Source organism: Arvicola amphibius, chromosome 3 (assembly GCF_903992535.2).
Source record: "Arvicola amphibius chromosome 3, mArvAmp1.2, whole genome shotgun sequence".
NCBI lineage: Eukaryota > Metazoa > Chordata > Mammalia > Rodentia > Cricetidae > Arvicola > Arvicola amphibius.
The window spans coordinates 144,252,470-144,275,882 of record NC_052049.1 but is presented as its reverse complement, the minus strand read 5'-3'; the positions used below and the strand labels follow the sequence as shown (position 1 = coordinate 144,275,882).

General features: G+C 37.5%; 1 protein-coding gene and 1 pseudogene across 1 annotated transcript in view; one reads left to right on the top strand and one right to left on the bottom strand.

The window, feature by feature from the left end:
* Positions 1–23,413, bottom strand: part of Bmp5 (bone morphogenetic protein 5) — a 117,356-nt gene that overhangs the window by 70,266 nt on the left and 23,677 nt on the right. The gene's annotated exons all lie outside the window — the stretch shown is intronic.
* Positions 12,248–17,666, top strand: LOC119808840 (annotated as a pseudogene).

The following is a 23,413-nucleotide window of genomic DNA, read 5'->3' as shown; positions in this document are numbered from 1 at the left end:
TGAGCATGAGAGAGCTGGTCCAGCCCCTCATCTGCCTTGCAGTGTCATGGGCCCAGGAGAGATGCCCTCATCAACCCTACCTTCTTGCTACCAATGGCAGGTGGGAGAGAGGGTCCTGAGGTCATGAGAACTGGAGAGCTGGTACTGCCCCTCATCTGCCATGTGATGGCATGGGTTATGGAAAGATGCCCTCCTCCCCCTTGCCCCTCACCACCTGCACCAGGTGGGAGACCTGACCTTGGGGGTTTGACAGTGGGAGAGCTGGCCTTGCCCCTCATCAGTTGCTGCACTCGGGAGAGTGGCCCTCTACATCACCTGGGCAATGCAGTTCTGTTGGTCCTCGTGGTATGGGTACAGGAGAGCCTGACTGAGGGTATGCGAGCAGGGGACCTATTTCTACCTACTGCTGCCTGCTGCGTTGGTTGAGCTAGCCGGGGCAATGCTGCAGAACTCGCCCTGGAGGTGAGGATGAGGGAGAACTGGTGGACTAACCAACTCAGCTACCACCCAGACCCAGAACCAGGACTATGAGTTGACCCACCCCAACATCCACCCCATCTGGTAACTGCTGGAGCATGTGAAGGGACCAGTCCTGCAGATACAATGCCTCAGGATTTCTACGACACTGGGAAACAACAGGTTATCCAAAAGGAATCCCAGCAAGAGCCCAGTAGCAATAGCGTAGAAGAAGCCAAAGGCCTCAAACCAGATCAATGACTCATTGCAATGAACACTTGTTAAGTAGGAGATTTATGGACTAAAGTGTAACTGTGTGGCCCACTGTGTCGTACTACAGCTTCCACAATGAGATTTTCTTTCTTTTAATTTTTTTTAATTCATTTTATTTTATTGGGGGGAGTTGCAAGGGCAGAGGACAGATAGGAAGGGACGGGGAGATAAATGGGATCAGGATGCATGGTGTGAAATCCACAAAAAAAAAAAAACATTAAAAAAATTTAATGGAAAAGACTACTTGTAAAACAAAAAAAAATGTGTTAGGGTATAGAAACGTCTTTAGAGCAATTGACATGATTCTAATTATAAGTATTCTAATTATAAGTATAACATGATTCTATTATAAGTATTCAGAACTTGGGGATTTACTAGAGAGGAAGGTTTGGATTGGTGGGAGGAGATCATGACCATCCAGATATGATACTGGAGAACTGAGGCACTGAGATATTTGAGTTCCAAAGCCAGATGAGAGACAGCTCTGAAATGACTCATGACAAAAGCACACAACATTTCTTGCCTTCGTCTTCCAAAAGAATCTGTGTCTATTTCCCACCAAAGTGGGTGATTTAGGAAGGCAAGGGGCCTACCTGCACATCAGGCTCTATGATTAGCATTAGTAAATAAAGGGGGGGAGACAAAGCCATTCCTGTGCTCCAAAGCTTGCTAGAATGGTGATCTGGGGCTATCTGACCAGCACTAGCATGACTTAACATGGTGAAGTTTGTTTTCTTAAAATATCATTATTTTATTCCTAACAAAAGCTTATGTCCAGAGAAAGTGAGAAGCCCTTTCTCTAAATGAGGTAAATGAGCCCATTTTAGAAAGTGATTTGAATTCATAATTTAACTTTCCTCTGTCTTACTTCCTGCCAGCATTTGTGCAGACTGCTGTGGATGGGGTCCATGCTCCTCCTGAGGACATGGCAAGGGTAATGGAGAAAACACCAGATAATTGGGTGGCTGATCCCTGAGAGTGCATTTCCAAAGGGGAAATTTGCCACCTTTTTTTTTGAGAGAACTAAATTAAGCAAGCTGTATTATTATTTTCTCATCTTAAATTTAAATCCACAGATAATACCATACCTTGACAATAGTTAAGTAGCATTTATATGACATAAATTAATAATTCTTCTGTGCAAAACCTATAATGTAGAGCCGTTTTTCCTCATTTTGACATGGGAGAAACAGAGAATGTTCAGGATTGCTAAATGCCAGGACCTGTTGATTCCAGTTGGTACACTATTACTTTTTCCTATCTTGTTAGTACAGTAATAAAATTCTTGAATTAACAACTCTATTATCTAAAGAGCCCTGCAAAATGAAGATAGGTTTCAGCCTCATTTGGTGACTAAACTGGAATTCAACTGGTATAAAGTGACTCGAATTCTCTATCAGTCCTGGCTTATCTAAATAGCCATTGCTTTGCTGTTGAAAGACTGTATTTAACTAGTAACCCCTCCCAGACCAGAAGTAAGCAGTTCCATACGTGAAGATGTGTACCCACTGGACATTGACCAATATGCTTTCTACATCCTGTGGGGCAATATCCAGCATTCTAAATTATAGTAACCATAAGCCAAATTTTCTTTAACAATAATTTTGTAATTGAAATTGAAGTCAAAACTCATACCATACTCCTGGACTTAAGAGCTGAGATGTGAACATTGGTAGAATCCTATCTAAAGTATGCATTTCCAAAACGCAGATAATCTGTATGCATATTCGATAAAACATCCACTGTTTTGGAGTCTAGACTGTTTAACCCTCAAGAAGACAAACCTTCAGAGTTTAACAACACTTGTTTTATGTATCCACACAGAAGAAAGCTGTACTGTAAAAGCGTCTGTGGTTCACATTCCTATACTCTCCGACCAGAACAGCAATAGAAGTTTCACGGGATATGAAAGCTAATGATGGAAAAAGACTTATTTATATGGACTTCGGCTCCAAATGATGCCCATAAATTTCCAACAAGGTAAGTTAGGTTCCTGCAAAGAGTAATTCTAGAAGGTGACAAATATTAATATCTCTTAATTGAAATTAAAAAATCAGATAATGGCCATCAGGTGGTAACAGACATCTGACTTCCAAACATCACTATAAATCTTGCATAAAGGTTCAAGTAAAGACACCCAACACGACACTTGTACCATAATTATATTCTGAAATGTAACTGCTTTCAATTCTGAAATATTTGTAACTATCCAACTGGATTTCTCTATACCTCTAATTTTTTCTTGAGAGCCTTTTGAAAACCAAAATTCCCAATGTAGTTTTTAAAGCAGAAATATACATGCAATTCCTTAAATGCAAGCTTCTTCAAGGCAAAGTCTTACCTCTTGTGACAATTTGGTAAATATTAAGTATTGTTACAATGCATTATAACCCACTGTTGTGTTGAATGGCCTGGGAAACTTAAAAGATAAAAAGTAAACAAGAACAAAAATCAGAAAATTTTATTCTGTTGTTAGCTTTTATATTCATATTATTCTAAATATTTTCCATTTATTTTCTCCTTAATGTGCTTGCTGAATCAACAAAATGCAAGAAGTTTCCTCAACCTTCTATCATTTTTTATCATTTTTAATAAAGTCTGTTTCACTGGATCAAAATGTTCAAATCGCTATAAAATCTGTAATTCTATTGTGTTAAGGAAAAGGGAGTTCTTTCATATACACAATCCCTTCTAAAGCTCAGAAAATATTAAAGAAGGCGTGGGAAGAATATAAAATCACAACAAAGAGAGAGGAGGAGGATGGAGGGTTAGAACCCTGGCCTCTGGGTCACGTATCTTTGTTGGTAATGGTTTTTACACTTGAACTCACAGAAGTTAATATGACTTGCATAAGATCTACACAAAACCGGTCCCTTTCACAACCTGTCACAGAATCTGGAGGGTTCATGGAACCCTGCCACTTCCTGAGGATGTATACAGCAAGTGATGCTTGATGAGAGGAGAAACATTTTGTTTTCATTGGTGTCGCGACTGGTGAAATGGCCAGGACACTGTAAACAAACTCTTACCCATGTTCCCGTGAGCAGTCCCAATGGAACTCGTTCAGTCATTAGGGGGAAAAAAGACCTGAAAAGGGACCGGAGAGTTGCCCAAGTGGTTTAGGATGTTTTGGTGGTTTTGTGAAGTTCAGTTTCCACAACCATGTTGGAAGACTCACAGTTGCCTGTAACTTCAGCAACAGGGCCTCCAGCAGCCTCATCTGGCCTCTCCAGACACTACTCCCACGCCCAAACTCTCACACAAATGTATATACACACACACACACACACACACACACACACACACACACACACACACCACACACACACATAAGCAAAAATAAAGCTTTTGTAAAAAGATAAAAGTAGAAGGAGAGACTTGGATATCAGGAGGAGGATTGAAATCAAAGCTGGAGAGGACTCAGGAAGGGAATGGGCAAATAGGACTGATCAAAATACACCATCTACGGGTATGAAAATGCCAGACTGGAATCCATTATTTTGCACAATTAATATATAATAATAAAAAACAAAAAGAATCCATTAATTAATAACTATATACAGAAAACAAAACTATCAACATAAAAGACTTAGCTCATTGAAATCAACTCAGATTTGTCCAAAGGAATTGGAGAAGGCATGATACAGCATGTGTTCTAGTGGAGACCATTTCATTCCCCAAACTTACACACATTATTTTTTTTATGAAACAAGGACGAAACTGTAGGGAAAAATATAACTACATTTGAAGCAGATTGAATCAGTCAGCTCCCCATGATCATTGTATTGAAAAAGAGAGTACTACAGCCCTTGGAAATGATAGTATCTGATGACATATATCCAAAGCTCAGCAGGGAGCATTTGTCTGGCAATCACACATTGACTCTACTTTGTAACACATTCTTCTCCTGTTAGTGCTTATGTCACAGGAATGTTCCAAATTTAAAAAAGAAACTCATATGGTATATGATGGTACACCCTGTGTATTCCAATGGATAAGATTATGTAGACAATTCTACATGGTGGCATGCGGAATTACCAACAAATCCATCAACATAGAATTGTTTATCTGAGATAATGATTGTTACTGATGTTCTTTAAAAAATATTCCAAACATTTGTTCTATTGAGTGCACATACAAACACACCAAAAAAGAAAATAGCTATCGAAACTGTGTTAAACATCCACGGTCAAGTCAGAATTACAAGGGATGAGTAAACTTGCTTCTGCTCCTAGACCTTATGTACACTCCAAACATTTTTATCTCCGCGAAACTCCAGACCACAAATCTGAGTTGAGCAACAGAAAACTTAACTAGTTCTTATTATGTTTGGCTTTAAAGCCAAACATTTAAATGTGGTCATATAAAAGCATATAAGAGGTAAAATCTGAATCAAGGAATTCATATTCCATGATAAAATGTATTTATAGTAAACGATTGCTTTAAATTACTTTACATTTACTTATTTAATTTATGCATATGAATCGTTTATGTGTATATTCATATACATCGTGTACATGCCTGGTGCCAACAGAGATCAAAAGAGGTATCTAGATCTCATGCAAATAGAGCTATGGATGGCTGTGAGCCACCATGTGTGTGGGAACCAAACCCAGTACTGCAAGAACAACAAGTGCTCTTAATTACTGAGCCATCCCTATAGATCCCACCACTGCCACCACCTCCACTCTTTTGACACAGGGCTCACTATGTAGACCAGGTTGGCCTCAACTCACCGAGCTCTGCTTGCCTCTGCCTCTTGGGTACCAGGATTAAGCTGCAGACTGAACGGTAGCTTAAAAGTTGTAAATTGACAGAATCCTGAAATAAATATGAAGCTGCTTCTGCTCAAGATGCACATGCCAAAGACATTTATTATTGAGATAAATATATTTAGTCCTAAAGCAAATCCCTTGCTTGGTGATCTGAACACTGTTGGGAACTGGGAAAACATGTCCTGATCCAAATAGTTCTGTGTCTGCAGTAACTGGTGAAGGAAATTAAGTGACAAGAGATAACAGTTTATCTAGCAACTTATTGCAGTTTTAGGAAGATACAACCTTGGAAAATCTGTCTTACTGTCCAACTCATGAGCTGCATCTGAGAAGACACAAATAGCAGGGGTAGGCTGCAGGACATAAACAACACTCTTAAAGAGGACGGCCAGCTGATGAAAGCACAGAAGAGACCATGGAAAGCTGCTATGAACCCTAACCTGCATGACTTTTCAAGAACTCCTTCCCTGGTCCACTGAGAAGCAAAAACTTGTAACAACCTTTTTATTGGTCAATGAATGCCTATGTGCAGGTTTTCTGTGAATGGACAATAACTCCCAAAGTGGGGCAAACCCCAGGTTCCAGGAGCACCTGGAGCCTCTTAGCCCCACTGTGGTGTGAGAATTCCAGAACTCGTTGTCTTCTTAAATGTTGCAAAGCCCAGCTATCCATATTTCCTAATGTTGCACTCTGTCATACTCCTAAATGCTCATGACTACAAATCAAGATGAGTGTAATTTTGAGACTTAAGAAATTCAATCGCTCTGATCCAGTATCAATATCATATTTTGTTTTAAAATTATTGAGAGTTTAGAAACACAAATGATTAGTTCTTAAGGAAGGAAAGGCTTGACAATGGCTGGGCTTTAGAGCTGAGTGCCCTTCAGGGTTATTCAGAGTACTGTGACCATGGCTATTAACATCTACCATTGTCTCAATGATTAATCATAAACAACGAAAGCAATGAACAAATTGGTGGTTGGCTTAATAAAATGAATAGGTCTGAAACTTTGCTTCTCCCTTAGTTGATCCACCAAGGTAGTATCTTCATTTTTTCCTATAATATAGGTAAAATATTAATTTCCTCAATACTAAAATGTTAATTACAAAGCAAAAGCATAGTCTCTAGGTCCTATAATTCCTAATGCCATGCTCTTTGCATCAGAGCTCCTAAATGTGTTACGTTATTGTTTGTTTGGTTGTGTGTGTGTGTGTATGTGTGTGTGTGTGTGTGTTTACAAAACTGGCCTAAAACTTGTGATCTTCCTGCCTAAACCTCCTGAGTTCAGGGATTACATATGCAAGCCATCCATCCTGGAGACAACAATTTCACCGAATCATAACTACCACTTCTGACTCGGCATAAGTTTTTCCAAGGCCAGCATTTCGACATGCTCAAGCCATCATTCTTGCTACACGTCCTTCTCTATGCATTGAGGCACCCCCTCCTTTTTTTATTAGTTCCCAGGACACAACAGAATCCTGCAAACACGTCTGTGTATGGACAAAGTTGAGTTTACTGACTTTTTTCAGTAGGTGTAATAGGCAAATGACACAGGGGCAGGAGTATTAGAAAGGAATCATAGTTATGCGACAGGTGATTTGGGAGAAGTTTCCATGAGGCTGTTGTGTTTGGTTGCACTGCCTGGCAATGGAACCCAGGCTGACCTCAAACTCATGATGATCCTAGCTCAAGCAACTTAGTCCTGACCCTACACCTGTGAGCCACTTGCTCAACTCAGAACTACTTCCCTTCAAGAAGAAGAGATAATTTTACCACTTACTGTAGTAATTAGAAACATACACTAGAACTACAGTTGTTAAAAAATAATAAAAATAAAAATAACAGACCGTGATGTAATCTATAACGGGATATGAGGCATGGTCATTTCTGAGATACATCTCAATCTGTGCTTAGATATAATTATGAAGTCATCTTTTATTTTATTTTATTTTATTTTATTTTATTTTATTTTATTTTTGGTCTCCCTCCCTTGTCACAGAGTTTTGTACATTGTTGCTGCTCTGGGGCTCTATTTTTCTTCACCCGGACTGTGCCAGTACCTCCTAGCACCTCCAGCCTGTACTGCTAGTCCCAGGCTAAGCCCTGATTCTACATCACTGGCTTATTCTTTCTCACTTTTCTCACTCATCTTGCTTTTCCTAAAAATAGCTACCGTGTGCAATTTATTTATTCAATTCTAAAATAATTAGCCTTGCATGCTCTAAAATAGACCTTAGTAGTTAAGGAGACAGAAGAGAAAGAGCCCAAGATGATCAAGAAGAGTGGTCTGTTTTCAAAGGGTTGTGATAAAGGAAAATGCTATTTTTTATTCAAAGTAGGAGGAAATGAAAAGACAGAAATAAAAATGGGAGAGATGGGGGTCAGAGGCTGAGTGGTGGAAGGAGGAAAGGAGAGAGAGAGAGAGTGAGTTCTCACAAAAAAGTTACCTCTTTCCTCCTGCATTATAACTATATTGCCTTATATCTATCACATGAGCACTTGCTTAAGAGAATTATCTGTCTTCTGCATGTGTGCTATCTTGGTATGTTTCTTGATTTACACCAATAGTAAATGATCAGAAAAGCTTAATTATCAGAATATTGTTTTCTTTATGCAGAATAAAGTTTAATTAACTAAAAAAATGTGGCTTTGTTTTTTAAATTTTTTATTGTAGAGTAAAAGAAAACTCAGGTTATAATTGTACACTAGTAGACAAAAAGCAATAATAGTTACTTGACATCCTCTCTCGATATTTCATGCCTACAGGGTGGACCACAAAGTGTTACATGTTTTATTGCTCTCATATTGCCCAGAAATATCAATCCAATGAAATTTGTTATCTTTCTAAAGGTTGGTCACCTCATTATATTTAAGTGTAGTGCAGTGTATGGAAAATGCTTTTCTTCTTATATTGTGAACATCTTATAAAAGTAATTATTAATTGGAGATTAAAGAAGTATTCATATATATTGGTAATATACTCTTATCAATACTAATATTAAAGTAAATATAGAATAATACAGAAGATAATAGTTGATTAATAAATTTTATATAATAAAATGGTTTTATAATAATGGGTGACTAGATTTTCTGTAAGTAAGGGACTGTGATATCAATGTGTAAAAAGTATTTGAGGACAAGATAAAGGCACGACATTCTTATAGACACCTTTTAGTAAATGTTTAGCATTTAGTTCTCATAGTCTTTCTGGTGGAAAAACTGGATCCTTTTATAAATTGCCCGATTCTAGAGATCACCAATATGATTCCATTAGTTTTCACTAAATGACCTTGAGAATTCTTAAACTAAAATAGTCCATTTATATCCAATTGAAAGTGATATAGCCTATAGTAAGTTCACCCAGAACAAGCAGCTTTACTTTAAGTCTTGAAACTGGTGAGATGACAGTTTATGTGTAATAAATATCTGTGATTATCTGACAAACATAGGTAGAAGGTGCTAAGTATTTTGAAAATCCCCAGTTGTGGGCTTCTCAGTGACAGGGTCTGGAGAGAGAGAGAGGTGGGGCCAAAACAGAGCTTGCACCTAAACAAAAAGTTTGGGGAGTTTCCCTCTGAAATTCTTCTGTGGCTCTCTAATAGCTGATATTGTAAAAAAAAAAAAAAAAAAAAAAAAGAGTATGATATGGGTCAATGACAGAGAAGCAGCTGACTTGGTAGCTGTGCTTGGGTACGAGACACTAGAAGGTCATGCAACACAAGACCTGGTCATTGTCCCACTGTGAAAGAAAATAGACCTAAAAGTTCATTCTCCCTCCTTCTCAAGGCTGAAATCCACTCTTGCTTCCTTTGGTTACAATCCATAGATGATCTGCTTGTCATATCAAACATGGTGTCCAAGTAAAGCCAGGCACTATAACTATCAGTGATTACGGTTTGGATGCTTTTGTAGCTATAATAATAAAGACTTTCTACTTCACACCTTCAGTATATTCAGTACTCTTTTAGAAAAAATAGCAACATTCTACTAAAAAAATTATACCTAATGGAAAGAATTCTTGAAGAAAATGAAAAGCTAACAATTATATTGTTTCCAGACTCTCTTTAGGGGGTTAAAGGAAGTAAGTGTAAGGAAGAGATTGTATAACTAAAGGTATATGAATTTTTTTAGATGAGTAAACAGACAAATGTAATTCTCAAATTAGCTGCTTCAGCTGCTAAACCCGTCTGATAGCGCTCTGAAGTGTGACTTACAATTCAACCTGGTCTCTCTTTAAGGCGCCCTAAGACTTTCAGTAAAGTCTGGCACATGGAAGAAAGCACAGAGAAGTGTGACTATATTCACTGACCTCTAAAGTTCACAGTGCAACAGCCCTGGCAGGGAAGAGATATTCTAAAGAAACTGACACGCACCCTACTTTTGGAAAGTGCATTAAGTGAAACAAACAATCTCCAAGAATTAAGATTTCCCTCCGTACACCATGCTGGAGAAGAAGGGATGAATCCATGGTGCCAGCCGGAGAAGGGACTCGCCTCGGAGGAAGAGACCCCACACAGTTCTACATGTACCTGTTTGTCTTGTATTTCATCTCTTCTATAAAATTAGTAAGCATATACAGCAGCATTTCTCAACCTATGGGTCACGACCCCTTTCTTAGTGAACGCCACTACTGACTGCAGGTGGTGATGGTGCACACCTGTCCTGTCTCCCACCCCAGAGACTGTAAGCCTGCACAGCACTTCTGCCTGGCCAGACACCTTCTCTCCTGTACCCTCAGTCCCTACCTAAACCCCTGTCCCACAGTGACTGTGTGTGATCTGAATTTAAGGTACCTTTTCAGATGTTTAAGGGAGTGACTTCAGACACTGTCGGAGTTTCTTAAGTTACCTTTGTTTAAATCATTGTGCTCATGCCTCAGGAAATAACATTAGTTCAAATGTTATATTTATCCCCTTTCTTTGGGGGGGGGGACTCAAATTATGATAGCTTAAATAGTATCCCTTTGCCATATATCTATTTTTAAATGCACGCTATGTTATGACTTAAAAATATATGCTAGCTTAGTAGACTTGGAAGGAAGGAAGGAAGGGACGGAGGAAGGGAGGAAGGGAGGAAGGAAGGAAGGAAGGAAGGAAGGAAGGAAGGAAGGAAGGAAGGAAGGAAAGAAGGAAGGAAGGAAAGAAAAACAAAATTTCTTGGAGGTACAGATGAATGTGACTATCAAACTCAGTTTGAAAAACTGAAAAATTTTTTAAGTAAAAGAAATAAAATAGAGAGTAAATCTGGATGGGAGAGGAGGTTGAGAGGAACTGGAAGGAGTAGAAGGAAAGAGTACTCAGATGATATTCTATGAGAAAAGAAACTATGTTTAATAAAGGGGGGATAAAAATAAAAGTCACAAAAGAAAATAGGAAAGGGTGATTAAAATGGTTTTCTAAATTCACACAGATAATAGTGTCTCTGCAATAAATAATGAGAAAGGAAAAAATAGAAAATCATTGATTTACAATAATAAATTTCATGAGTAAAAATGTTTGCTTCATGTTTAGACTACAGGACACACAATTCTAAAAATTTAGGATCCTGAAGTCAAACCAAAGATTCTACAAGCTTCTAGAAATTTCTAAAAGGAAAAACATACAGGGGAGGAATGAAGAAATCAAAATAGCTTAATACTAAAATTAGATATTCAACCTAACCATTTCACCAAATATTAAATAAAATAAAGGTGCTTCCATACATGGATATATAAAATCATAAAATATTTTTTCAATAATTTCTGACAAGCTAGCTTCACAGGAACAAGAAAGTCAACTGGCGACACTCACTGTAATGTCTTCTCTCATTGTAAACCCAGGTTTAGTCATGGGATCTCAATGAGCTCATGACGCTTGTACACTGAGATAACTTACAGTTCAGAGAATTATAAAAATAATGGAAAGTTATAAAACTCATGAGTTACATTCATGAACTAGTATGCAAACACCAATAATCCCATCTTGCATGACAAATCTAATGAGTGAAAGAAGACCTCATTTTTAGAGATACTTTCCACAATTAATTTTATGGAAGCCAAGACCCTATCTCAGACTTCTCTCGAATTCAGAACAAAGAGAAGATCATGCCTAAAAGTTCCTGAGAAGCTTAAAGACAAAAAATGTTGTGGTTGGAACAAACAAACAGGGTGACTGAAGGGACAGAATCCCTCTGATTGCCAACACACATGTGAAAAAGCTCAGCAGGGCAAAGATGACTCCTCTCTCACCCTGCGCATCAACTTGCAAATGACTCAAATGGCAACCAACTAAATAACTTAATTCATGCTGATGGACCACTTATTGGGCATAAAGTGTTCACACGAAGTCATGTGAGGCCAGCAACTTGTGTTGTCAAGAATCCGTTCTATAGACACGATTTTTGAGCCATATTCTAATCCACATTGTTTAGGACTCAGGGGAGATATGGTTCTATTTTCCCATCTCTTTGTCTGAGGCTTGGATTCTGTCCAGTTTCCACCCACCCATTTTTTCCCTTCTAGAATGCCAATTATAGCTTTTCTTTTGTTCAGGAGGAAAGCAACAGATAAAGGAACTTTACAACACTTGAAAATCACATCGACGGCAAAAGACTAAGAAAGGAATTTTCTGTCAGAAGCAATTTAAGGGAAGGAGTTACAAACACTTTTCAGTTTAAATATAAAATTAGAGCGGGAGATGAACTTGAAGTTAAGCAGCCCTGGTTTAAAACTTTGGAAAACAGGCATATAATCAATACCACCATGGGTATGTTTTCAATATGTTTTGATTTGGCATAATGAAGTATTGACTTTCTTCTTTCTAAAATATCAAATGAAATTATGACCATATAAATATGTATCTAAGCATAAGCCACATGACTTAATTTCTCCAAACAAAGCAATGTAATTAACAAGTTGGTGAAGTGGAAATATATAAAAGATTAAAACATCCAAAAATGAACAAAGAATTTAATTGTAGGTCATATTCACCGAGTTCAATAATTGTCATACCATAACTTTAAAAAACTGCAAATGCATTGTTTTATTAAATACTATGTTTGAAAATCAAGAAGTACAGTTCAAAAGAATCTCAAAAGTTGCTGTTACCTCATTTCTACAACAGAGTTTACATTGAGTACTAAACATGACCCAAACCCTATAACATCTATATTTTAAATGTTTACTGTTTGTTTATTCATGCATAAATATTTTAAGAACAAAGGTCTGCTTTAAAGTAAAATTCAATAAAGAAAAGCTTTCTCCCATCACTCTAGGGAAACTTACACTTGGAAGTAAATGCTGTCTACATCCAGCAGCATCTTGGAGTTGATAAGGTCTGACTGAATTAAGTGACAGATCAGTAGTAAGAATGACATCTTTGATTACTGACTTCATGAACTGCCAGTTGGTCGTTTCTATGCTGTGGAGCACTTAACACCTGACCCCCATCAAATATATATTAATAAAGATAAATGGAAAGTAGATCTCATTGGCAAACTACCTAGGGTATAGTAAGAACTCTCCCAGCCACTAAATAAAGTATTGGGCATTTTTAAGTTGTGAAGTAAGCATTTATGCCTTTGTAAAATACAATGAATTGAGCAAAAAAGATTGAGGAACGGACAGGTTTGATTTTACTCAAAATCATCTGTCTTTTAATGCTATTTCATTAAATATTGCTTTAAAGACTTCTGGAGGGTGTTTTACAGATCTGGAGCCTCTCTGGGTCATTTGACACATTATTTTGGACCTATTATTACCCTAGAGAAACTTCTCTCAAATCAGTGTCATGGGGTGCTTACTGTCACACCCATGGAGCATATTAAAGCAAACAAGAAACAATATAATTCATATATCACCTCATTGTGATTGTGTTTTATAATTTTACCCAATCTCAATTTTAAAAGCTTTAACAAAAAGTATATAAATAAACACAAAATATATTTTGATAATATATTTTAAATAATTGATGATATTCTTCACCTCAGTTAGACTGTAGTTGTATTGGACTATTTAGGCAAAAGAACTCAAAAGAGCAGAAAAACAGCAGAAGCTATTGTTCGTATGATTTATACCAAACAGAACAAAAAAAACACTCCAAACTTTAACTACCTACACACACACACACACACAGAGGCAGGCCCACTTGGCACACAGACTCACACATATGCAAACTGCATGCTTGTTTTACAATGTTGTGAGGCCCTTCCAGGTGCTGAGAGACACCCACACTTAAACAATACACATATAAAGTACACGCCGGCATTTTTACCTATGCCAAAGTACATTTCTTTTAGAATTGTAAAGAGAACTGAGGAATATATTGTTGAAATTCATGTACTAGTGCATTTTAATAGATCTTTTTCTTATATTTTTGATTGTGAGCCTAGCCTTGAACAGCTGAGCCATCTCCCCAGGCTATAGAGCTTTTCCTTAGTGAGACAAATGATTGGAGATATGAATGACTTGAAGAAGGTCCAGATCTGAAAAATACCCCAAAAGTATTTAAAGCAATATTTAATGAAATAGTGTTAAAAGACAGATGGTTTTGGACAAAATCAAACCTGTCCATGCCTCTGTCTTCTCTAATGCAGCAAAATACACAGATGTTAAGCATATGATTTGATGAATTTGAACAAATGAATACAATCATGATAGAGAAATACCAATCAGGACAGAATTTGCCTCTCCTCAGCAATGCTTTGGAGATGCAGTCCCATTCATACACAGGAGCCTAATCATTCTTTCTCGGTGTTCTTACTCCACTTTGTGAATATGGCAAACACATGCGAGCTGTGTAAACCTACAAATAGACCTGTGCTCATATAAAACTGGAGGCTGGGGTGAACTCATTAATCTGGGATACACATTCTACTTTAAATACTCTTATAAGCACAGACTTTTTGTATCTCTTGAATGATGCCTAAGCCTAGTGAATTGATAATAGGCACATATTTAATTTGGGTGAAGCATGGTAAACACTTTCAAAACAATCAAACCATGCAATAGTCCTACTAGCAATCAGCAAGCGTTCCAGTCGTGGAACTATTTTGGTTAAAGTTTGCTATTCTAATCTATGTAACTAGAATTTGCACTCCCCATTGAATATTGAATACTTTCTCATATTTTTGTCAATCATATGGCTTTTGAAGTAACAGTTCCATTTTTATTTCTATATTATTGGACTTGCTTATAGAATTAGCACACATTTTAATTTAATTTTAATTTTAATTCATCTTCTGTGTGTGTGTGTGTGTGTGTGTGTGATGTATGGTGATGTATGTGTGCATGCAGATTCATGGGTATGTGTGTAGATGTGTGTACATGTATGTGGAGGCCAGAGGTCACCATCTAGTATGTTTCTCAATTGCTCTCCACCTAATGGTTTTGGAAAGGATCTCTCACTAACCTGGGAGTTGACCTATCCTCCATCCTGACTGGCCAGCTAGCTCCTACATCCTCTTGTCCCTGCCACCCTAGTGTGGTTTTGCAGGCGGGTGTTGCTCTTCCTGGCTTGTTACAAAGACACTAGAGATCAAACTCATTGCCCCATGCATGTACAGCAAACATTATACAATGAAACCATTTCCCCAAACTCCTACTTTTCATTTAATTTAATGGTAATTTATGATCAGAAATTTTCATTTTGATAAATCCCAATTATTTATTTTTAAATGATTATTTCATTCTAAATCATGAGGGCAATTTTGTGTTTTTATTTAAGAGGTGTGGTTGTTTGAACATTTCATGCAGCACTACAATCTATCTCTAGGTAACATACACAGACAGGAAGCAGTGGTTGAAGTACATTTCTTCCTCTGTAGTTTGCCTAGCTGTTTCAGCAACATTTGTTGAGAAGATCTTTGATACATGTAAGTTCCTTTCCTCCTGAGCCATTATAATTCTATCAGGTTCTTTGAGGACTTCATACTGTTTTATTGCTGTTTCTTTCTATTCTTTTTGTTTCTGCACTCTTGATCATTGTAACTTTATTCTAAATTCTGGAAATAGGTAAAAAAAACTTCTAACCTTTTCAAGACTATTTTGATATTCTAGATCACTCACATCCCCACAGACCAATTAAGAGCAGTTTATCAATTTACATCTCTTTGAAGCCTTTGGGCATTTCAATTGCAATATTGAATCTATGAATAAACTCAAGGGGGGTGAGCTCTCTAAGTCCTAAAGTTGATACACCCAATCAATTGTTCAAGTCTTTATTTCACTATCTTTATAATTTTTACAATAAAAATTTTTATTCTTCCTTTTATTGATTTTTTACGGACCATCTTTGAAAACTTTGTACATACTTACATTATCCAAAAATAGATTGCTTCATTTCCTTTTGAACATTTGTGCTTTTATTTCTTTTGGGTTATTTTCTGGCTTGGATTAACAGTATAATATTGATTAGATAGTATTAATAATCAGTCACATTTTACTTCTCATCATATAAGGAAATTAGTCGCTATTTTGCCTTCTGGATTAATCTTCTGGTATAATGTATTTATGGATTATATGTAGATATTCTGGTGGTGCTGGTAATATACTAAAATTTTATATTTATTGTTTATAATTCTCTTTCCACCATATCACCATATCTCTCCTTCTTAGTCTCTCTTTCTCTCTCTCTCCTCTCTCTCTCTCTCTCTCTCTCTCTCTCTCTCTCTCTCTTTGTGTGGTGTGTGTGTGTGTGTGTGTGTGTGTGTGTGTGTGATGAGTAGAGGTACCAAGGAGGCCAGGATTCCCTGGAGCTGGAGTTACAAGATGCTGTGAGCAGCATGACAGAGGTGCTGGAACTGTATACCCCTGCAAAGTGTTATGTTTGCTTAACCTCTGAGCCAAACTTTCACCCACAAAATCCTCGAGTTTTTATCTGTGCTGTGTTATAGTTCTTATTTTCCTACTTTGAAGAACCTCCATTTTCACTCAGATAAAACAAATGTGTTTATTCAACCCATATTTTGATATTGAAGTTCTTGTTTGACTTAATTCATTGTTTTAAAGATTCTGCTCATTTGCCATCTGTTTCCCATCATGTGAGATGAGAAGTCGGCCATCACTAGAATCATTGCATTACTGACTGTAGTGTATCTGTTTTCCTCTGGCTGCTTTTAATAATTTTCTTCTTCTGTGCTTTTTAACATCTTAAGCTTGATGTGACTAGATATATCATCTTAGAGTCGACTTCTATTGATTTGGTTATGACTATGCCACATTTTCTTTCGTTTAGACATTGTGAGAGAGTCTGCATGTTTGCTTTCTTTAAAGGACTCAAATGTTCTTCCAGTTGAGAATTGAATACCTTGTGATTCCTCTCAATGCTCTCGGAATTTTTTTATAATTATAATTCATCTTAGGATGAATCTACTTCAACTCATTTTTAGTTCTAGGACATGATCCTATCTTAGCCATCCTTTCCCCCTGAGAAGTCACCTTTCTAAGATCCTAACTGAACATAAAGCAGTCATCAAGATTCGTCCACTCTGTCCAAGTAAGAACATCCAGCTGGGCCTCCCGGAGGACCTACACCTGGGCCAGGGAAGGAGTCAGAGAGCCCCCAAGACATACTGTCTGACCTCATTCATGCGGTCATGGGCTGTGGTCCAGGCCAGGCGCAGAGGACAGACATCTCAGTGACTGAAGCTTCCATAGGAGTGCAGCAGCAGCAACCTACAAGTATGTGAATGTACAGGAGCTTGAGATGGCCTTGAAGCTCGTGACTGACCATGCAGCTCGGCCTCTGATTGGACAGAACTCTTCCAAGGACGTGCATGACCCTAAGTTGCTACCATCAACTACCCATTTAAGAAGAGACCACTGAGTATACGCTTCCAAGGGAAACATGCATTGCGCTGCTACCCTTCTCGAGAGGAACACTGCATTGCCTGTAAACTCTGTGAGGCCATCTGTCTTGCAAAAGCCATACCCGTCAAGGCTGAGCCAAAAACTGATGGCAGCCGCCAGACTACAATGCTATGACATCAACGTGACCAAGAGTGTCTACTGCAGTTTCTAACAGAAGGCCTGCCCTGTCCAAACCATCATGGAGGACGCCAACTTTGAGTTCTCCACAGAGACACATGCGATGCGGTACAACAAAGAGAAGCTGCTCAACAATCGGGGCAAGTGGGAGGTCGAGATCTCTGCCAATATCCAGGCTGAACGTGTGTACCGGTGACCTGACCACTTGGTTCAGTCCTGTGGCCCCTGCTGCGGGTAAAGAAGCCATGATTCCCACCCTACCCCAAAGAAATATCCAGTTGTGGAGCTGAGCTTCTTGGGAAAGTTGCCCCATTCAATGAATGCTAGTTTTGTTGTTTTTTGTTATTATTTAACACAGGTTCCCACTGCATAGCCAGGGTTGTCAGGATCTACTAGGAAGTAGATCCTTACTGGGTAAGCACTTGCTTGGACTTTCGAACATTGAATGTGTTAAGTCTAAAATTAGTTCATTACAGCTGAAAGAGCAAACCATCCATTTATATAAACTTTAAATACAAAAGCTAAAATATTGTAAACTAGCTAGAAGTACTATTTCCCCCATTCATTCTTCGCTGTAAAACCAAAAAGAATTTAATTCCTTGTTTATACCAGGTGCTGAATCTTAAAAATACACATCACTAAATCTACTCCTGGACCATGAATAACAGTCTTAGGTAAATTTTAAACCAAATTTTTAAATTAAATAATGAAAATGTAGTAGGCCCTCTTAATTTTCTTGCCCCAAAGGCAACTCAAGAAAAAGAAATAAAAAGAAAACAAAAAGAAAGAAAGAGATAAAAAGAAAAGAAAAAGAAAAAATTAAAGACTTGAGGTTGGGCCTATCAGTATAGAGTACTTGTGTGGCGTGTGTGAGGCGCTGATTTTAATCACTAACATTATAAAAATAAAATAAGTACACTAAAAAGTAAAGACAAATAAGACAAATTTACATCACTTCATTATACTGTGTAAAGATATCTCTTTATTTCTTTCCAATATTGCTAGCTAAAATGTTTATTTTTCTTTAAATTTGGTGTGTGCTATAATGTGTGTGTGTGTGTGTGTGTGTGTGTGTGTGTGTGTGTGTGTGTGTGTGTGTAGAGGCCAGAGAACAATTTGCAGTAAGCAAATCTCTTCTTCTATCCTGTGGGTTTGGGAACTCAAACCCAGGTCATCTTGAAGTCTTGAAGTCAAGTGCCTTTACTCATTGGGCCATCTTTTTGGCATCCAAGATATGAACGTTGTTTGTTCACCTGCTTATGAGACAGTGTCTCATGCACTGCATATTGTCTTCGAACTTGGTGTGCAGCTGAGAATGACCTTGAACTTCTGAACCTCCTGCCTCCACCAATTGTGCACCACACACTAGTTTACCTGTCGCTGAGGACCAAAGTCAGGGCTTCCTGTAGGCTGTGTAAGCACTCTCGCCGGTGGCTCTGCATCCTCAGTCCAAGATAAATTATTTTTAGGTAAATAACTAGATTTTAAAGTATACTGGATATCTTATTACACTGCTTGGAAGAAACAAAGTTTTTCAAACAGTTTCTTTTAAATATTTAACCTTTGTAAAACTAGATAAACTAAACTACTTTTTAAATCAGTAAACTTAACCAACTAAGTTGCTAATAGTTTATCTCTATATTGTCAATTGGAGCTAAATCTTCAAATTCTTGCATATTGTATCAATCATTTGATTATGCTTGTAATTTTCATTTTGTCCTTAATTCAGAGTTACATTGTTTTCTGAATTAATTCTTAAAGGCTAGATTTCACAGGGATCAGGCTGCCTTTGTTTCTAAAGAGCTAGATGATCCGTAAACACAAACATTAAGGAAAAGATTAAGTTAAGCTAAGGTCTATAATAAATTAAGTTGCTGTCTATAAATATTTTGAAAACTGATGGATTTGTTAAAGAGCATCTCTGTTTCAGGTTTTAGTACTTCAATGTTAACAACTAAAGGTCAGGAGTAAACTGCAGTCTAATTTCTACTTTGTAGATGCTTTCGTCTTAGAATAACTTAACAATTAGGCGATTTATAAAGGAAGGTTATGTGTAATTATTTCATTCATCATTCTGGAAGAACTCTCGTTCTCGCTGAGAGGAATCCTAGTCTGAAGCAACAGAAATAGTTTATCTGGTATTGTATTCTGTCAACACAACCTTTGACATCACCCAGTGATCCCTCACTAAATGCATAGTGAATAAGTGAAAGAAAAGTTCTTGAGCCGAGAGTCAAATGTAGGGCTGCCTGATTCAAAAAACAAAACAAAACAAAATAATGTATTGCCTAAGTAATATTACATTTTAAACAACGCAGTTTTGTTTAGTCAAAAAAAAAATTCTCTTAGGTTAAAATTTGTGATCAATAATGGTTTCCCAAGATAAATCAGGTTTGGCTGCACGTGTGTCTGTGAACAGCACACGCACTGAGGGAACAAAGGCCTGTGGCTGTTTCTATGACTCTGCCTCTACGGTTTGAAGGCATTTTATATACTTTCTATCCGCCCTCTGGATAAAACTTTGGATCGTTTATCTTAACACAACATGGCATAAATGCTGATTATTCTATTTTCTGGGTTGAGCCATTTCTCCCAGTAAAAGGATTTTAGACTCCTAAGAGGTAATCTGGGTATGGAGATGGCCTGATCATGATGGGTTGCTCCCCCGTGCCAACTGTGAGATGCCATCAGACTCCATCAGCCTCAGCCTGAATCGGTTAATCAAATGGAAGAGTGCCAACACTAGTTGCCTGGGACTTCAGAAAAATAAAGAAAAATGCTATTGCCGTAGGAAAGGTGTCATATCATGAAAGTATACAGTTTTGGAGTTAGATTATGGATCTCTGATACATTTTTGATGGATTAATTTAAGTCTTTTTAATGGATTTTTTACTTGAACAGGACCTCATGACTTTCATAAATCAGTGTATACCAATATTGTCCAAACGAGACTTCAAGACAGGTCATAGCAAATCATTAAAATTCAATGTGTATTTAATAAATAGAAAGCCAGTATTTTTGCTTTTTTCATACAGATTCTGAAAGCTTCCTTTTTTGATCCTTTAGATCAAGTTTTTTAACTTTGGCCACAGTCCTCTTGAATGCCATAAAAGTCCTTAAGATTTAACATAAGTGAAATAGTCAAAGAAACACTTGTGAAGACAAAAAGTATTAATGGTGATCAACACCAACCAAATGTTTTCCAAAAGACTTAAATGTTTATCTAAAATGTATACTTTGAAATATTGACTTTGTCACATTTAATTCAAGTTTATTTCAAAGGCAAAAAAATGACACCTTGTATATATATCACATAGCTTCAGTTTAATTCACCATGTACATGACTGTCAGTTGTATTTATTATTTCCTATACACATGAAAACCCATAAACAAATTCTATTCTGCAAGTTATTTGCAGCATAGTAAAATTTTAAATCCCCCAGAGGACATTCACCGAATTTTATGGCTAATATCTTTACACTGCACATGCACATAATAAGAAACAGAGCTGTCATATTTAGGTCAACGGACTTTTATAATGAGATTTATATTTTTGCCAAGAAGTCTGAGTTTCACAACAGATATGCTGAGACAATGGAAGACTAACATGCAACTTTATGCATATTCCAAGATAGGATTTTTTTTCCATACAGTGTACACATTGTCGCCAAATAAATGGGCCACTCCATAGAAAATCCACCTAAATGAGGTTGTGGGACAATTCTTAAAAGGCAACCATGCTGTGAATGGTTTGATGTAATGATCTCATCAGAAGGCAAACTGTATTAATGAACTAGATCATATTAATTAATTTGTATCAGTTCACTTCCTGTGAAATGTCTATTACTACTTTTACCACGGTTTTTATTACTACACAAATTCTTGAGTAATAGCAACTATTGATTTTTATATTACTTACTAAGTGACTTATGTTTATCTTAGTTAAATATGAGGTTAAACTATCATAAAAATAATGCAGGAGTCCATCCCAGGAAAAACAGAAAAGCATGAATTGATTCCTTTCATGCAAGGGACAAGACTATGGTACTCTGCCCTCTGTTATGAATTATGATCTACCCCCTCTGGGCTCAATTTAACAAATCCATCCTGTCAGTCTTCTTGGAAAACATATTAAATCATTAGGCAGCTGTTTTAACTCTTTGTATATTGATACAGAATAAGCTACCTGGGACAAGAACACCAAATCCAGTTCTCCCTGACATTCCCCCTTACCCATTGTCTCTTGCTCAGAATATCAGAGGTAGAGGTGTTGTCCCATAAAACATAGTCTCAAAATTCATGGAGCATTTGAATTCTATGGGGAAAGCAAGGGGTATTTTGAAATAAAAGTCTCTCTCCGTGAAGAATTTTCTCGGGCCTCACACAACCTTTGAATGTCTCTGCAGATTGAATCCCATAAACACTAAAAGCTCATACTTCAGCATTCAACCGCAGTGAAGAAGTTTTACAAAAGCAAGTCTGGAAGTACAAGAGAAAAAGGAAACACTGGAGGGCCGCAAAGGCATTGTCTTGTGGTTCTTAGTTACGTTCCCCTCCCTGTTTCCAATGACCAGTTTAAATTCTGTGTGCTGACAATAAAGAGCTTAGAAAGGACTTCCACCATTAATCTAATCATTCTTACTTGCTGGTGGTTTATCTTTATAGACACGTGGTCATTGTTGCAGATGGTCCTGATTACATCATCAGAAAGAAAATGCCATTCAAAGCAGTTTAGACAAGACGGCAGCCTGGGGGCTTGTGGAGGCATTGTTTACACCCTCATCTAGGTGACACTAACCCATCTCTTTAGTGGCAGATCCTCTCCTTTGTCGCCCATCTCTTCCCATTAAGCTTGCACTCTACACACTAATTGCTATCGTCTTTCTGTTACCATGTATCACTGACTCAGTTTCTGGTTATTTATTTTCACATCAACTATGTATTAAATGGTAATTAAAATTTGTGACTTTTTTAATCCTTTTTTAAATACGTGGTAGTTGTGCATATTTATGGAGCACAGTGTGGTGCTGTAATACATGGGTACATGTGTACAACAAATTGTGTAACAGTAAACAGGATATTTTACATAATTTTCCCTTTGCGATGAGAACAGGGGCTAGAAACTTATCAAGTAGGCCAGAGACCCCAAAGTCCTTGGTGGAGTCAGGAATGCCAGAAAACAGATCTGTTTCCTGTTTCTTTGTTATCTGACTGAGAACTTGTGCTTAGAGGCCATATTGACAGGGGGCACGTGGACACCTGGTTATTTCAAGTGGCCTGACCCACTCACTCTCTTCCCTGTCCCTCATCCCAGTCTCTGCCCTAAACTTGCAGCTGCGTGGTTCCGTGTCCTAGGCTCCTGCATACGCAACTTCTTCCTTCTCCTTCCTGTGCTTCCACCTGTGATTCTATAGTAAACTCCCTAATGCTCACCCTTTGTGGTCTGAGAACTTCTTTCTTCACATTTATCAGACCAGAATCCAAAGCCACTGGCTAGAGTTGGGTTTGGCAGCTCCTGAGTTTCCCAGGACCTAGCTTCCCACAGTGAGAAGAGTTCGGTCTTTCTCAACCATGTCCCACTATCCCCATGTCACTCAAATATTGAAATCTTTATGTAAGGGACAGTAAATCTCTTGTATTGACTGTCTATTTTTATAAGATTTCTATTTTTTTAATTTTGTAAATTAGAGAGAGTGAAAGAGATGATAGATAGATAGATAGACAGATAGATGATAGATAGATGATAGATAGATAGATAGATAGATAGATAGATAGATAGATAGATAGATGATGGATGGATGGATAGATGGATGGATGGATGGATAGATAGATAGATGATAAATAGATGGATGGATGGATAGATAGATAGATAGATAGATAGATAGATAGATGGATGGATGGATAGATAGATAGATAGATAGATAGATAGATAGACAGACAGAC